General features: G+C 49.4%; 1 protein-coding gene across 5 annotated transcripts in view; it reads right to left on the bottom strand.

Annotated features, from left to right (window-relative positions):
* The window catches only part of SLC39A11 (solute carrier family 39 member 11), a 321,878-nt gene that overhangs the window by 261,188 nt on the left and 43,189 nt on the right, over window positions 1–17,501 (bottom strand). The gene's annotated exons all lie outside the window — the stretch shown is intronic.

The following is a 17,501-nucleotide window of genomic DNA, read 5'->3' as shown; positions in this document are numbered from 1 at the left end:
TGCCTGCCACTCTGCCTACTTGTGATCTCTGTCTATTAAATAAATAAATAAAATATTTTTAAAGATAAAATAAAACAAAATAAATAGAATCTTTAAAAATAAATAAATACATACACAAATAGCTAGTAGTTAGACATTCCTGCCTCATGTGGTGAGTGGGGCGTATACCAGAAGGGGGCTTGGGGTCTCACAGAGAAAGACGACAAGAGAACAAAGATGATGATCAAGACCCAGAGAAGGGGACAGGTCTGCAAATGCACACACAGTCCCACCTCCCTCGGAAGACAGTGGTGGCCAACCGCTCAAGCCCTAGCAGCTCCGGATGGACCCCACCAAGAAAAAAGAATTCACGTGCCCTCGAGACAACATGAGTGTCCCTTTCTGGAGCTGTCAGTTATCCAAGTTACACGGCTCCCTTCCTGACCGGCTCTCAAGTCCTTGTGCCAACCTCAAAAACGTGCTCTTCTCTCTGCCCTGCCTTCATCCAGAACGCAAGAACAGCTCATCTTCCCACTCTGCAGGGCTGCTGGGGGATTAACGAAAATGAGAAGGGGCTCAAAGAGACCCTTCCCATCCTGGAATCTCATAGGGTTTAGCACTCGGCAAGGTAAGGTCCTCTTGGGGCTGCTCATCATTAATAAAGCCGCTGAACATCTCGAAATCCCAACCATCAAAGGGTTCTTCTTACCAGGGATTTATCGTGCTCTTAGATTTAGAGGGAAATTTATGCATGTGTAACAAGCACTCCCTGCGGAGCCATCTTCAGCCTTTTTCAGCATGTTGGCGACTGCAGACTCCTCAGAGAACCCACGGGAAGTCATGGACCCATTTCCTACTGAGATGAACACTGCCCAGTAGAGTGGATGGTTTTTTCAGTGGTGCTTTATCTGAATCCCTTCGTATCCAGGGAATCGCCCACTTTCCGACAGGGGATAGATAATGAAAAGTTCTTCCCACAACGGAGGCTAAAAATTGAGACCCTCAGCCATGGCATGACTGGGCTGTGCCGCTCAAAGGCACCCAAACCAGACTGACCGAAAAGGTAGTGAAGTCAGCTGGGGCCCGCCCCTCTGGCCCCCCTCCCCGCCCCTCTGCCCTGCCGGTGTTGGCTGGTGCAAAAGCAGCAGCAGGTACCTCCCAGTCGTGTATCCGGCAAAGCTGCAGGCACCAGGCAAACTGGCCGGCGGTGCTCGGCTCATCAGGGCAGGGACTTGGCCTGGGGTCTTGTGCTTGAAATGTGAGCCTTGAGCCTCATCCTCCAGCTCCCTCTTCTCCTGCCAGCATTCTGGGCGCTCCACGGTGAGCTCTTCCAAGCTCTGCTTCTGTTTAATCAGCCAGAGGCAGTACCTGTTGCTCAGGATCCAGAGCCCTGGTGGACAGGAACCCTCGCTTGCACAGCCAGCATCATGAGCCAGCTGAAGGGGGCTGAAGTCCAAACCAACCCCGGTGCAGCTTTCTAGATCTCCATAACCCCGGGGCTGAGGCTTCTCGAACTAATGTTTGTTTTGCCGGTTGTTCTTCACGAGGTTCTGCCGATCAGGCCCATGGGGCGTGGGCAGGGGCACGCACCTTCCCGTGGGCCGGTCGCTGCCGTGAGCGCCCCTCAGCCGAGGTCCACCACGGCAGCGGCAATCCCTGCCTGTGCTACATGCCGAGGCCGCTCCGGGCTTCTTCCGGTACTTGCAGAACTAGCTTCACTGTGCCCCGGCCCACGACATTGGCACCAGCCTGCTGGTGTGTCCTCCTTGGACACTGGAGTTTCCCTCTAAGGGGACCCTCCTTTAAGTGTCCATAGTTCTAACTTCTCCATTTCCTCAGTCCTAGGGGTGTAGCTGCCTTCAGCAGGTACCCTAACAAATTCATACCTCATTATATTATCTCTATATTATATAATAAAATATAACTATATGATATATTAGTATATATTACAAAATATAATATATTTTATAATATACAGTATAAAGATATTATACTACATTATATATGTTATATAATATAAATATGTTATATTATATTATATTTATATTAAATTCTTTGTGTTCAGATGACTGCTATGGTTTCTCTCCCAGACCACTAGACCCTGACAGATACAGAATCCTCGCCTTAAGAAATGCCACAGGAGTACTTCATCTGCCCCCAGAGAGCACAGAAACAAAAATAAGACAGAAGAAAAACCGACGGGCAAGTCAAGATTGAAGGTCTCAAAAGATCCTGAAAATACTAAATAAAAAAAGAAAGGAAAATTTTAAGGTCTCAGCACAGAGGCCATGGGAGCAAGTTCAAGTTATACAAGTCCAGTAAGCAAGGCCATGACTACACCTGGGCAGTTTCTGCAAGGTAGGGAGGAAAGAGGAGAACAGGACCAGACCTATCACTTGGAAACACGGATTCTCACTCTCCTGCTGCAGGTTCTGCAGAGTGGCTGTACCAGGGGAATGGAAATGACGGGAGACAGGGCAGGGGAGGTTCCTGAGCACAGGGAGGAGAGAGGAAGAGTATCCAGGTATCAGGTGCATCTAAAACCCTCTGCCTCCTTGCTACAATTGAAACAAACACTTCATTGCAAACAGTTACTGGGCTCTTAAAACGTGCAGACACTGAGTTTGGCCTATCTGCGTGGATTACCATGTTCATCGATTCCAAAATGCCTCCTGCCACAGATGTGCCGTCCCACAAAGTATGGCTAAGAAAGAAAAACACAGTCACAATGACCTGCCATTGCCTGTAATAATGCAACCCAATTTTAGAGAGGTGAGGATGTGCAAAAATGTTTCTAGAATCAGTGAAACCTGGCAGCTCACTCTATCCTTGTAACCATCTCTGTGAAGTAGGGAGAGCAGGGCATAGCAGGGAGAGGTTGAGTAACTAGTCCTAGGTCCCGTGGTCAAAAAATAGCAGAGCATGGATCTGATCTCAGTCGGTGGGATTCCAGGGCCCAGGCTATTGGCAATTACGCTCTGCAGCCTCTTAAGCCACTGAGAAGTCAGGGATCAAACTCTCACTGAATGTGTGCAAAAGCAGCTCATCTATCCTGAGATTTTAGATGTGCAAAAGATGGCACCCACGAGCAGTAAGTTGGTCAAAGAAAGGACTCACTGCTGAATTGCTTCACAGAACACCACCAGCTTCCAGGGCAGTGAGAGGTGGGAGGGGCAGCAGCACCAAGGAGAGAATTAACCACACAATCTGTATCAGTTTCCTGTGGCTGCAATAACAAATTATCACAAAACGATGGTTTTAAATAACAGAAACTCATTGTCTCACAGTTCCAGAAGCTGGAAATCCAAAATCGTACCACTGGGCTGAAGCCAGCGGGTGACAGGACCAAACTTCCATCAGAGGCCCTACGGTAGAATCCACTCCCTGCTTCCTACACCATCAGGGGGCTCCTGGCACCCCTGGATTCTGGGCTTCGCCACTCCAACCTCTGCCTCTAGGGCCGGAAGAAGCCCTTTCCTCTACTGGGTCAAATTTTCCTCTGCCTCCCTTTTATAATTATGGACACATGTGACTGCATGTAGGATAAACCAGGTCAGCCTCTTCAATCCGAAGTCCTTAACGTCATCACAGCTGCGAAGATCCTTTTCCCATATAAAGTAATACTCACAGGTTCCAGGGATTAGGACCTGGATATCGTTGGGGGCCATTATTCATCTGACCACCCAAACCAAAGGTGGAACATGTTTCTAGGGCCTTCCAAGCCTGGATACCTAAGCAAATAGGTACAAGTTTTTGAAATATTCATCCATATTTTAATATTTCCAAACTTGTGATGGAAGAGAACCTTTACCCAATATATCTGGAAATGTAATAACTGCTCTAACTAAGTGTGCCTGGAATTATTATAAAAGAAATCAGGGTTTAGTTTGCTAATGCTACAAAGGACAGGTTTGACAAATGACCTCGGTCGGGCAGGTCTGATGGGGCTTGTGAAGCAGAGTCCTGGATGGGGAGTTGAGATAGGGGAACTAAAGGGACCCCATGAAAACCTGCTTCAGGGTGGGGGTTGGGATGGGAAGGGAGAGGGAAAGAATCTGAGGCAGACTCCACACTCAGCGCGGAGCCCAACACAGCGCTGGATCTCACAAACCTGGGATCATGACGGAGCCGAAATCAAGAGCCTGATGTTTACCTGACTGAACCACCCAGGTGCCCTAAAAACTTGGGTTTTTGTTTTTTTTTCACTCCTTTTCCTGTTTCTATTCTTGCTAGGACCTGCACCCCAACCTTACACATACTTTATAGAACAGACAATATATGTCTTCTTTATAAAAGTCAAGGATGTAATGATTTCTTTGGAGGATTCCTGCGCAACAGATAACACATCTAGGGAGGGATCAGATGGGGTTGGCATGACCATTGACTCATCAAAATTCCTGCCTCCAAGGCATGAGTGATTTACAGGGACACCTAAACACCTATCTTTGTTCCTGGATTGCTGAAAAGACACAGACCACCGTCCTCAGAACATGCCCGCCCCGACCCCACGCAAAGAGGAGATTCACCATCTTTCCTGAGTCTCCTAGATGCTCTGTCCATATCTACACTCTATCTTTCACAAACTCTACTCTCACTTCCTCACTTTTGATTTCTTTCCAGCACAAAGTCAAGGACCCCTTTGGCTGGTCCTGCCAGATCCCCCCCCCCCCCCGCCACAACCTTGGACCCAACCAGCCTAGAACTAGAACCCTTACAAAGAAACCAGAGGAAGGAGACTGACACCTGTTTTAGGGAGAAAGCAGCCCGTGCGTACAGACAGAGAGCACAATCTGGCCCCGCGTTAGTAAGGGACAAAAGGACACCCCACAGAGATGTCCTGGGGGTAGTGACAGGACCGCTGAGGGGCTGCAGAGAGTGGCGCACATCCATGCAAGGGGCAAAGAAGGACCGAGTCACCCACGATCTGAGACAACAGTTTTCACCACCGTCTGAGCGCCAGCTGCCCTAACAAAGCCCCCACACACTGGGTGACAACACAAAGGGGCTTCTCACAGTTCTGGAGCCTGAGAGTCCAAGATCAGGGTGCCAGGAGGGCTGGGTTCTGGGGAGGACCCTTGTGATACTGCGATTTATAACAAGAAATATCTGATTGGTCTTTGCCCCTATTTGTGGCACAAGAGCTCTTAAAAAAACGCTTGGGGAGTCCTCTCAGTGATAAGAGAGATGAAAGGGTAATTGTCACCAACCTCTTTCCACCACCTGAGCTTATGTTAATCAGGTGACCTCAAGAAAGCGCCCCAGGAGGGGGTCGGCTGCCAAGGGAAATCGACCACGTGACTAGAGGGTTGGAACTTTCCGCCCCACCCCCTGACCACCGGCCTGGATGCAAAGTGGGAATGAAGAATGAATCAATGATTTAATGGGTTACGCTCAGGTAATGAAACCGCGATAAAAACCCAGAAGGACAGGGTTCGGAGAGCTTCCAGTTTGGTGAACACACAGAGTTGAGGCCAACTGAGGTGTGGGGAGAGAGGAGAAACCTCCCCATCTCCCCCGCCTTTCCCCATACTCAGCCCCATGCTTCTCTCCTTTTGGCTGTTTCTGAGCTTTATCTTTTGCTAATAGACCAGTAATCTCAAGAGTACAGCTTAGCTGACCCTTGAACACATGAGCGGCATGGGTCCAATTAGCTGAGAATTTTTTCCCATAAAGATAGTACAGTCCTGTAAATGCACTTTTTTCTTCCCTATGATTTTCTTAATATTTTCTTTTCTCTAGCTTACTTTATTATAATACAGCACATAATATACATAACATGCCAAATATGTATTAATCCACTGCTGATGGTATCAGTGGGGCTTTTAGTCAACACTGCGAGCTCACTATGAACAGTTCCGTTCCGGAAGATTTCAAAAGTTATACAGGGATTTTGGACTGTGTGTATCTGGGGGGGGCAGGGGCTGGCAATCCTAACCCCTGTCCTGTCCAGGGGTCAACCGTAAGCTGTTTTCCTGAGTTCTGTGAGCCGCTATAGCAAATTAATCAAATCCAAGGAGGGGGGATGGGAACTTCTGCTCTACTGATGACCGACACAACCAGGACTCGATACTGGCAGGCAGGTAGATATCTGCAGGGAGATAGCGTCAGGATGAACTTGAACTGTGGGATGCCCAGCTGGTGCTGAAGAACAGCTCCGTGGTATGGAGAAAACACACACAACAGACTTTCTTCCTGGCCGGCAGGCAGCTGCTTTCTCACGGCGTCTGCACAGGGCAGAGACAGAGGAACATTCAAGCTCTCTGGTGTCCGCTCTTCTAAGAGTGCTAATCCCATGATAAGGCCCCTCAGGGCCTTATGGAAGCCTCACAGTCTCCCAAAGACTTCCCTTCAAATACACACAGGGGTTTAGGGCCTCAACATATGTATGGGAAGGAGGCGGAGGCATCATTCCCTTGGTAGCAACAACTTGGATGTCAAACCTGATGGACAGCCCACTAGCAACCTGGGACAGGAGTAAAATAATCTAGTTAGTTACAGTGAGGCACAAGAGGACTGAAGGTTTCCACCTCACCCTGTCAAATCATTTTGGTCTCCAAATGGCCAGTTGGTTACTAATCCGTCTGAAAGAAAGACCCCACAGGATGAGTGGCAAAGATGGGCGATGGTCCTACGGGTCCAGTTTTATAGGCACAACTTTTCAACCTGTTCCCTTGGGAGCAGTAGAAAGAAGGGGCCATCTGCCTATAGATAGCCAAACATCTACAAAAGGACATCTCACCTTCTAGAACCCAGAGGCAAGAGGGATGAACATCACAATGAAGCCCTCCTCTCCAATAAATACATAAATCTTAAAAGAGAGAGAGAGCAGAAGAGTTCAAATACAATGTAAAAGTATGGTATTGGCAGAAAAACAGACATGTAGATCAATGGAACAGAACAGAGAGCCCAGAAATGGACCCTCAACTGTATGGTCAACTAATTTTCGACAAAGCAGGAAAGAACGTCCAACGGAAAAAAGACAGCCTCTTCAACAAATGGTGTTGGGAAAATTGGACAGGCACATGCAGAAGAATGAAACTGGACCATTTCCTTACACCACACACAAAAAATAGACTCAAAATGGATGAAACACCTCAAAGTGAGACAGGAATCCATCAAAATCCTTGAGGAGAACACAGGCAGCAACCTCTTCAACCTCCGCCACAGCTGCTTCTTCCTAGAGACATCACCAAAGGCAAGGGAAGCAAGGGCAAAAATGAACTACTGGGACTTCATCAAGATCAAAAGCTTTTGTACAGCAAAGGAAACAGTTAACAAAACCAAAAGACAACTGACAGAATGGGAAGAAGATATTTGCAAATGACATATGAGATAAAGGGCTAGTATCTAAAATCTATAAAGAACTTATCAAATTCAACACCCAAAGAGCAAATAATCCAATCAAGAAATGGGCAGAAGATATGAACAGCCATTTCTGCAAAGAAGACATCCAGATGGCCAATAGACACATGAAAAAGTGCTCCACATCACATCACAACAGACACACATCAATGTGCTCACTGGTGTGAGATACTATCTCACACCAGTCAGAATGGCTAAAATTAACAAGTCAGGAAACAACAGGTGTTGGTGAAGATGAGGAGAAAGGGGAACCCTCTTATACTGCTGGTAGGAACGCAAGCTGGTGCAGCCACTCTGGAAAAAAGAATGGAGATTCCTCAAGAAGTTGAAAATAGAGCTACCCTAAGACCCAGCAATTGCACTACTGGGTATTTACCCTAAAGATACAAATGAAGGGATCCGAAGGGGCACGTGCACCCCAATGTTTGTACATTAATGTCCACAATAGCCAAACTATGGAAAGAACCTAGATGTCCATCAACAGATGAATGGATAAAGAAGATGTGGTATATATATACAATGGAATATTATGCAGCCATCAAAAGAAATGAAATCTTGCCATTTGCACGACATGGATGGAACTAGAGGGTACTATGCTGAGCGAAATAAGTCAATCAGAGAAAGACAATTATCACATGACCTCACTGATATGAGGAATCTGAGAGGTAGGGAAGGAAAAAATGAAACAAGACAGGATCGGGAGGGAGACAAACCATAAGAGACTCTTACTCTCGTGAAACAAACTAAGGGTTGCTGGAGGGTGCGGGGGAGGGATAGGGTGACTGGGTTACGGACACTGGGAGGGTATGTGCTATGGTGAGTGCTGTGAAATGTGTACGCATGGAGATTCACAGACCTGTACCCCTGGAGCAACTAATACAGGACATGGTAATTTTTTTTAAAAGATACAATGTACATAATGAACATATTGTTACATAATGGCATTATGGAATATCCTTATATAACATCACCTAAGATGCCATCAGAAACTACAGTATCATGAAACAATATAAATCACCCACTTCTACCCCCAATCGTGATGTGGAACTAGAACACTCTCAGCAAGAAAACCTAGCCTTAGACTGCACTTCCTGCGCCTCTTGACCTACAGGTCCTGCCCTAAACCACTTCTGGCATCTTCGTGAGCCAGCCTTCTGGGAGGCCACCGCCAGCCCCTTGCTCCGCCATATGGAAATCTGACATTCCCGTGGCTTTTGGCGAAATGGGGAGGGGTGAGCAGACTCAGGATTCAGGGTGTCGACAAAGCAGGTGATTACTTCTACAAAGGCTGCCGGGAGAACCAGGGGAGGAGAAAGGCAGCGGTAAATGGGAATATGGGCCAAAAGGAAGCTAGAGCCTCTCGGGGAAAAGAAGGTCTCCCCGGTGACTCTGGTGAGCTCTGAATTCTGCAACCCAAAGAACCAGATCCTCCCCCCTTTCATCTTGAGGCCGCCCCTACATCGCCAGCAGGAAGCCCTTCTGTCCCTCTTTTCTCAGTCTTTGGCAATAGTAAAACTTGGCTTAGAAGGGAAAGAGAGAGGTGCTGGAACTGCAGTGAATCACCCCAGGAAACAACACCCGAACAAAAACAAGACATGGGTAGGCTTCATTCGTGGGTCACCGACCTTGGCTGCACACCAGAGCCTGTGCAGGGGTTCCGTTTCAGACACTAGGCCCTGCCATGCACACAATGACATCAGAACCCCCACAGGGAGCTTCAGGGGGTCTCAATATTTTTCTAAAGCACCAAAGACAACGTTCCCTGCTCCTTCCCACCCCTCCCCCGCCCCACCTACCCCCCTTCCCACACACTTCCTGATCACTTTGCTCAGAAAATGCCTGTTCTAAAAGGCAGTATAAACCGTTAGCTTCTTAGGTAAAACAGCATTAAGAAAGGAAAGCCAGGGATGCTGGGTGGCTCAGTTGGTTAAGCGGCTGCCTTCGGCTCAGGTCATGATCCTAGTGTCCTGGGATCGAGTCCCACATCGAGCCTGCTTCTCCCTCTGCCCCTGCCTGTGCTCGTGCTCGCTCGCTCTGTCTCTCCCTAACAAATAAATAAATAAAATCTTAAAAAAAAAAGAAAGAAAGGAAAGCCATGACAAACCATAGAACAGAGTCAAATATCAGATTAAGGTTTTCTCATTTTTACCCGCACGGTTCATTATCCATGCCTCATCCCTGTCTGTTGTGCCCAGAATGTGGTCCTTGCAAAGGGCACGGATCTGCTTCCAGGTGTTGAGCTCTTTAAACTTAGAAGCTGGAGAGAGTCTTCTCAAAGACCATCCCATTCGATCTTCCCAACATCTTCATTTCCACATTCACCAAGTTCCTCCTGCAGACCTACTGTGCGCCGGGCACTGTGCTGATTGGTGTGGAGGACACAGGGGGCACCAGAGCAGACCCACCCCTGCCCATGCTCCGGCCTTCAGGCCACAGAGAATCGAGGCCACGGGTGATGACAGCATAGGGAAGAGAAAGCCCACTGTGGGAGAAGTGCTAAGTGGAACCAAGACATGGGCGGCCAGGGAAGCCTTGCAGGGGAGGAACACACCAACCAGATCAGAAGCGGGAGAGAACGGCGTCCTGAGCTACTCTCCACTGCCATGGGTTAGTAAGTATCACTGAACTTTTGCAGTGGACTCAGCACACCTCGGTCCTGCTTCGGTCAAAGTGAGGAGAAGTTCTACACTTATTCACCCAAGTCATTGGCAAAAGGAAGCTCCAGAGGGGACTGGCTATGATTTTGGAGCCACGGTGTGCTCCTGGGCCACGGGGATGACACTCCTTCCCCTCCACCCATGCCTAAGACACAGGACAGAGAAAGGAATTGCAGACCTAGACCAACACAGAGCATTTCTGGAGGGAGGTACTGAAGAGTGGCACTACTATGCACGGGCCTTGTCGTCTGGGCCCAGAGTTCAGTCAGTTCTACGCTGGACTCTTGACATCGGCTCAGGTCATGATCTCGGGGTCATGGGATCGAGCCCCAAGTCGGGCTCCCTGCTTGGCGGGGAGTCTGCTTGAAAGTCTCTCGCTTTCCTTCTTCCTCTGCCTCTCCCCCTGCTCACACGCTCACGCTCCTTCTTTCGCAAATGAGTCAATAAATCTTTTTAGAAAATCAGTTTATTATAAACTGCCAGTTTATTATAAAAATAAGAAGCACGTAGTGCTTGGCTAAAGTGAAGCAGAAGCTCTGGTGTGCGCACCTGTGCATGTGTGCGCATATGTGCGTTTTCATGCCAGACCCTCTTGCCTCCGGGAAGACACCGCACTGACACAGTTGGGTTCTGAGCCCGGGCCAAGAGCCAGAGTGCACCATCTCCAACTCTCTAGGCCACGGGCAAAGTTACTAGTTTCTCCTGCAGCCCAGGAAGCCAGGACCACAGGCACACCAACCACCAGAGCAGTGCATGTGCACAGCTAAACGTGCACCGCAGGATGGCCAGGGACCCATGAAAGCCGCGCGTTTTCCTTCTCCTAGAGGCAGCAAGCACAGCGTACTAGAAGACTGCGTCCACCCCTTCAGCCCCTCTGCAGGCCGGCGAGACCAAAATCAACACCCGAGCTTCTTCCCTAAAGTCGCAAGAGGCTCCTGAACGCATCACTCGCAAAACAAACCTCAAGCCTGGCTCCCGCTTGCACCTGGGGACCGGTGCTCAGCACCCAGCAGGCCCTGAATGCCACTGTCGCCAAGTTCCCACTCGGAAGAGCAAGCAGCTCCCCTGTGCCAAGCCCGGGACGTTGACATATCCTGTCCGCTCCATAAAAGACTCAAAACCCTTTTGTCGGTGGATCCCTCTGGGAGAACACCTTTCCGGGGTGCCCTCTAGCCATCAGAAACAAGCGCACCCATCAGTGGTGTCTCGCTTAGCGAGCTCAGCTGCTTGGGGAGCAGACTCGCTCAGCCTGCCCGCTCAGCAGCCAGAACATCGGCTTGTTCTTACTCAAAACACCCAGTGCTTTAACTGATGGCCTCTGGGGATGTTAACTGATGGCCTCTGGTGACGTCCATGGCATGAGCTGTCCCTACCTGAGTCACCTCTCAACCTTAGTACCACCAACACCAAAAGAAACTAAGAGAATGTTGTTGGGGGCTGAATTGTGTCCCCTAAAATTCCTAAGTTGCAGCCCAAACCCCTGGACCTCAGAATGTGGCTGTATTTAGAGAGAGGGTCTTTGAAAGAGGTGATCAAGTTAAAAGGAGACCATCAGGGTGGGCCCTCGTCCATCCGACCAGTGTCCGTAGGAGAGGACATTTAGATGCACGGGGAGATACCAAGAATGTCCCTGCATAGAAGCAAGACCGCGTGAGGGCCCAGCAGGACGGGAGCGTCTACAAGTCAGCAAGAGAGGACGCAGAGGAAGCCTGACCAGCAGGCTCCCTGATCGCAGAGTTCCAGCCTCCAGGGTCAGGAGGAAACATCCTACTGTTTCTGGAGGGCCCTGGTCTGCAGCACTCCGTGCTGGCGGCCCTGGAAATGAGCACCGGTGTGCGGGCAGTGAAGCTATACGCCCACTTGCAAAACCTCATCCCTCTTTGACCGGATTCTACAGTCAGTGAAGTCGCCGGATAACCCCCCGTGCCCCAGCCCCTGCCCTGGAGGCTCTCTCCAGCCTAGCGACAATGGCAACAGCACATCAAACCCAGTATACCCTCCAGTATGAAGGGAATTGCTTCTGCCAAAGCTCAACCAAGCATGAGAAAGAAGGAAGCACCAAGGGGCGCCTGGGGGGCTCAGTCGGTGAAGCGCCTGACTTCGGCTCAGGTCATGATCTTGGGGTCTTGGGATTGAGCCCTGCTTCTCCTTCTCCCTCTGCTTCCTCCCTCCCACCCCTTCCTCCCCCACCTCCCATTCATGCAGGGGCATGCGCACTTTTTCTCTCTCTCTCAAATAAATAAATAAATAAAATCTTAAAAAACAAAAACAAAAACAAGAAACAGAAGGAAGCACTAAAACGGAGGCAGAGGGCCAGTCTTGGCTGGGCTTAGCAGAAAACGCCAGGCTTCCACTCCAGGCTCTCAGGTGGTTTTATTGTCGCAGTTTCTCCCTGGGGCATTCTGTAAGGCGCTCCTGCCACCCCCCCCCCGCCCCCCCTCCGCAACCCCATCTTCTCTCTGCAAGGTATTCTTTGGTGAAGTAGAATCCGAATGCTGAAGATGGAGAGAACATATACAAGAGGAAAAAAAACTTCCAAAGGCCCACTCTGGGGGAAAAATACTCGCCTCCTGCAACCTGGACTGCTTCCAGAAACGTGTCCTAGGTGGCCACTCAGAGCAACCCCAGCCAGGCAGTACAGACATCAGCCAACGTTGGCCACATAGTAAACGTTCGGGCACCCACTGCTTGGTCAGGTTTTCAGCAGAAGCGTCTTCTCTGCCACTACAGAGACAGCAAAGAGAAGCAGCTCTATGGGACCGGAGACCCAGATAAATTAAGGAGGGGGAGGGGGCGGAGAAGAAGGCAGTACCCCCAACCTTGGGAAATTGGCCCTGACCCCAGAGCCTCTCTGGGCAGGACCACCAGCCACGCTCTCTCAGACGAGAGATCTCCGATGCAGTCCCAGAGACCACTTCTTTCCCTTCCCCAAGGCAGTCCCCCAGCAGCCTCCTCAAGATGTCACATCCCAAGGGAGGGGAGGGGTGGGGAGCGCGTATCTCCCGGGGAGACTGCCAAGATGGAAAGCAAGCTGAAAAAAGCAAGTAGCAACAACACAGTATGTTCCCATGTGTTTTTTAGAAAACACAAAACAAAATTACACTTCCAGATGTACACAGATACATATGTAAAGGCGCGGAGCAACCCGGCTACTCAATGATGGGGAAATTACCAGGCGAACGACACACAGGAACGTGGTGGGACGCTGCACAGGGACTAGAAGGACTGTAGATAAGAGTCAGTTCAAATGTAAAAACAGCCCCCGAGAGGAAGCACACACCGGCCCCGGTGGTGTGAAAACGCACTGTATCCATGCACACTAGAGAAAGGAGCTCGAAACGAGGCAGAACTGGGATTGCTGTAGAGCGGATTTAAAGCATGTTCGAGCGAAACAAACAAATGGGCAAAGTGTTTACCTTTCAGTATATAAAAGACACAGCATAGTTCATTTTCTTGAAGAAAGGAGAAAAAGCCTGGAAGGATACCCACTAAACCGTTAACAATGGTGGGTCTGGGGACAGCGGAGGAAGATGGACGTGTCAGTCCATTCGGGGTCGCTAGAAAAAATTACTCTAGGGGGCGCCTGGCTGGCTCAACCCATGGAGCTCGCAACTCTTGATCTTGGGGTTGTGGATTCAAGCCCCACATTGGGGGTAGAGGTTATTTTTAAAAATAAAATCTATTAAAATTAGGAGTACCTGAGTGGCTCAGTCAGTTAACCATCTGCCCTCAGCTCAGGCCCCATGATCCTGGGGTCCTAGGATGGAGCCCCACCTCAGGCTCTCTGCTCAGGGGCAACTCTGCTTCTCTACCTCTGCCCCTTCTCCCTCTCCCTCTGCCCCTGCCCTCCACTTGTGCTCTCTCAATTTCTCTCTCTCTCCAATAAATAAATAAAATCTTTCCAAAAAATATATAAATAAATACATTGTTTTGAAAAAATTAAAAAATTACCATAGACCGAGTGGCTTATATACAACAGAAATGTATTGCTCACACTGCTGGAGGCTGGAAGGCGAGTATCAAAGAGGCCGGCAGGACCCGAGTCGGGTTTCTTGTTCATAGACATCCTCGTGTGTATCCGCACAGGGCAGAACAGGGAGCTCCGGGGGACCTCTTTATAAGGGCACTAATCTCATCCTGAGGAAACCACGCTCACGACCTGACCACCTCCACAAGGTCCACCTCCTAATACCATCACACTGGGGGTTAGGATTTCACTGCATGAATTTTAAGGGGACGCAGTCTATACCAGGAAGGGACCTTCATAGAAATTTTTTTTCTTTAGTTTTTATGATTAGATTTTTGGGTTGTAGTTGTAATACTAGATGATTACAAAGAAAGACAGAACGAGGGGGCACCTGGGCAGCTCAGGCGGTTAAGCATCTGCTGTTGGCTCAGGTCATGATCTCTGGGTCTTGGGATCGAGTCCTGCTTCGGACTTCCTGCTCCCTGGGGAGTCTGCTTCCCCCTCTACCCCTTTTCCCTGACTTGTGCTCTCTGTCTCTCAATTAAATAAATAAAATCTTTAAAAAGGAAGGAAGGGGGGCGCCTGGGTGGCTCAGTGGGTTAGGCCGCTGCCTTCGGCTCAGGTCATGATCTCAGGGTCCTGGGATCGAGGCCCGCATCGGGCTCTCTGCTCAGCAGGGAGCCTGCTTCCTCCTCTCTCTCTGCCTGCCTCTCTGCCTGCTTGTGATTTCTCTCTGTCAAATAAATAAATAAAATCTTTAAAAAAAAAAAAAAAAAAAAGGAAGGAAGGAAGCAAGCAAGCAGGCCTTGGGAACACACATCCTACCACCCTTCTACCCACCAGTGGAAAATCACTGCTTTAAACTCAAGATAAAGGCCACCCACCTACTACCATCCTGAACTTCATATAGAACCAGAACTGCAAAGATCATAAAAATGTCAATGTCTCCAAACAGCTGTTCACTATCCATTCCGTCTCTCCCCATGGCCTCTGGAGGGGAAGCCTGGGCTCAGGCCGGCCCCAGCCAGCCCCCTCCTGGCAGCCGTCTTCCCGAGGTCCAGCAGCCGGCTACCTCCAGGCCGACCCACTGCCTCTTTCCCTCTCCCATTAAGACACCATTTGGCAAAATCTCCACAAATCTCTGTAAGCTCATTTCCCATTAACGGTTACTGCCCGAGCCTTCTCTACTTTATTCGCAGATAAAGAAATGAAAACAAATACCCAGTTCAGAGAGCAATTTGATGTATCTGAAGTTAACAAAGCCGCAATGGGTTCAACCTGACAGGCTGTGATGAGTAAAACCCTTTTCATGAGCGGTATTTTGCTTGGGCTCCAAAAGGGGGACAGATGAATCTGAAAAGCTGAACAAACAGAAATAGCATTGGGAGACCAGAGTTGGTGGTTAACCATCTCCTTCCCACAGACCCAAGAGTCTGGGTTCGCAAACCGACTTCTAGCAGCCCGAGAAGGCTACCTTCCCTGTGGGTGCTCAGTCAGGGTCAGATAAGAGATCCAAACCCATTAGCTCACACTCCACGAAGCACCTCGGACAGATCCACACTGCTGCCCTTCCTGGGTCTAGAAAGCCCATTAAGAGCGAGACCTAAGGGTGTCTGGGTGGCTTGGTTTAGCCTCTGCCTTCGGCTCAGGTCATGATCCCAGAGTCCTGGGATCGAGCCCCATGTTGGGCTCTCTGCTCGGCAGGGAGCCTGCTTTCCCCTCTCTCACTGCCTGCCTCTCTGCCTGCTTGTGATCTGTCAAATAAATAAGTGAAATCTTTAAAAAAAAGAATGAAACCTAGGGGAACCTCAGGCCGTCTCAGAGCAACGGTAGCCTGACTTTGCCACTCACACGGCAACATCTGTATTCAGTGACTGTAGCACTTATAAATAATTCTTATCTGTTTATAAGCCTTCCAGAACAAATTCCCCTTCTCACATCGACAGCAAGAATTAATTTCTTTTCAAATGTCCTAGAACAGATGCTTACTGTCAGGCCGATCTTTCTGCCAATTAGCGTGGTTCTGGGCGTTCACGGTTATCATGTCCGTTCTCAAGCCCCTTCAAATTCTCTCCCTGGACATGCAGCCGCTACTCCCAAGCCATTGCTAATTTTCTGTGCAGTCTGGCCACGACTTTCCCCTGGGACCTTCTCCATATTCAGAGCATATATTAGAACAAACACCAAGCAAAAGGTTAAAACAATGATGCTGCACAGTACAAATTGGTCAATGACTATTTACACTGCCCAGAGAAAGTCCCCACATTCAGACAGCTGATCAAATATACCGGCCCCCATCTCCGCCCCCAGTACCGGGGAGCAGTGACCCATCATGAGTGCAAAGAGCCCTCCCTGAGATATGGTCTTAGAAGCCCCAGGTAGGAAAGGCAGAATGAGAACCAATGGGGGCTGTGTAGAGCCACTGAGCCAGCCCCTGGTCCACTGTTCTGAGAGTTAAGGCCACTGGCCCTAAGATCTTCCTGCCAGGTGAGTAGAATATACCCCGACGGCCAGTTCACCCATGACCAGGGTGGGTCTGAGAGCAGAACACGGCAGCCCACATGGAAGACCTCTCAAAGTTCTTATCATGCAGCTATAAACAATGACAATTAGAATCAGTTCCTTATTGGTCCTAAGGACAAGTTCCCAAGAACCCTTCTTTTTCTTTCTCTATTCAGGAATTTATGACAGCCAAGAAGGCAGGTAGGCAAATGTCAGTTGGACATCTAGCCCAGGTAGGCTAGATGTCCAACTGACTCTGGACAGCCTGGCCTGATCCTAGCTCATCACAGTCCAAAAGAAGAAATGACCTCCAACCCCATTCTCCCCTATAGTGTCCTTCTTGTGCCTCCATCCTTTCTGGGTGAGAAAGGACCAGTCCCAGATCTCACAGAGGACTTGTGCCTACCTCTAGGGCTGGATGGGATCCAGCATCGGGTCATATTCCCGTCCTGGGTTCTTATGGACACTGACCCTTCACACCATGTGATTTTAACCAATGGCACCTGGTTATGATCTCATGGCTGGATTTCAGGCTGTGGTTTGTACCACGCTTCTACATGAGCAAGTAAGTACCCGCTCACTCCCCAAACCTAACCCACCAGCCCCATTTCAGCAAAGAAAACCTAAAATCTGTGACTCGCCCCCCCCCCCCAGTTCAATTTTTACTTTGCAGCTCTTAAAGGGAGTTATCCTCAAGCTACAAGAAGGAAGACTGGAACCAAGGGGCACGCAACCAGTCAACAGCAGAAATGAACTTGAACTCAGGGCTCTGCTGCCCGGTGTCCCCACCTCACCCTCCCATTAATAAGCCCTTGTTGATGTGACACTTTGTCAATGGTCTTGTGCTGTAGCTGGGTGTCGTCATCTCCCTGATGACAGTGTAGGCTCCTTAAGGGTCAAGTCCGTGATCATAATCACTCACTTCTCCCAGCTGCTGGGTCCGCTCAGAGACACAGGGCCACACGGTTCCGCGCCAGCTGAACTCTCTATTTATAACGAAATCTGACATTTCAAATCTGAACTTACCAAAATGT

Source organism: Mustela lutreola, chromosome 15 (assembly GCF_030435805.1).
Source record: "Mustela lutreola isolate mMusLut2 chromosome 15, mMusLut2.pri, whole genome shotgun sequence".
NCBI lineage: Eukaryota > Metazoa > Chordata > Mammalia > Carnivora > Mustelidae > Mustela > Mustela lutreola.
This window is presented reverse-complemented; position numbering and strand designations above follow the sequence as displayed.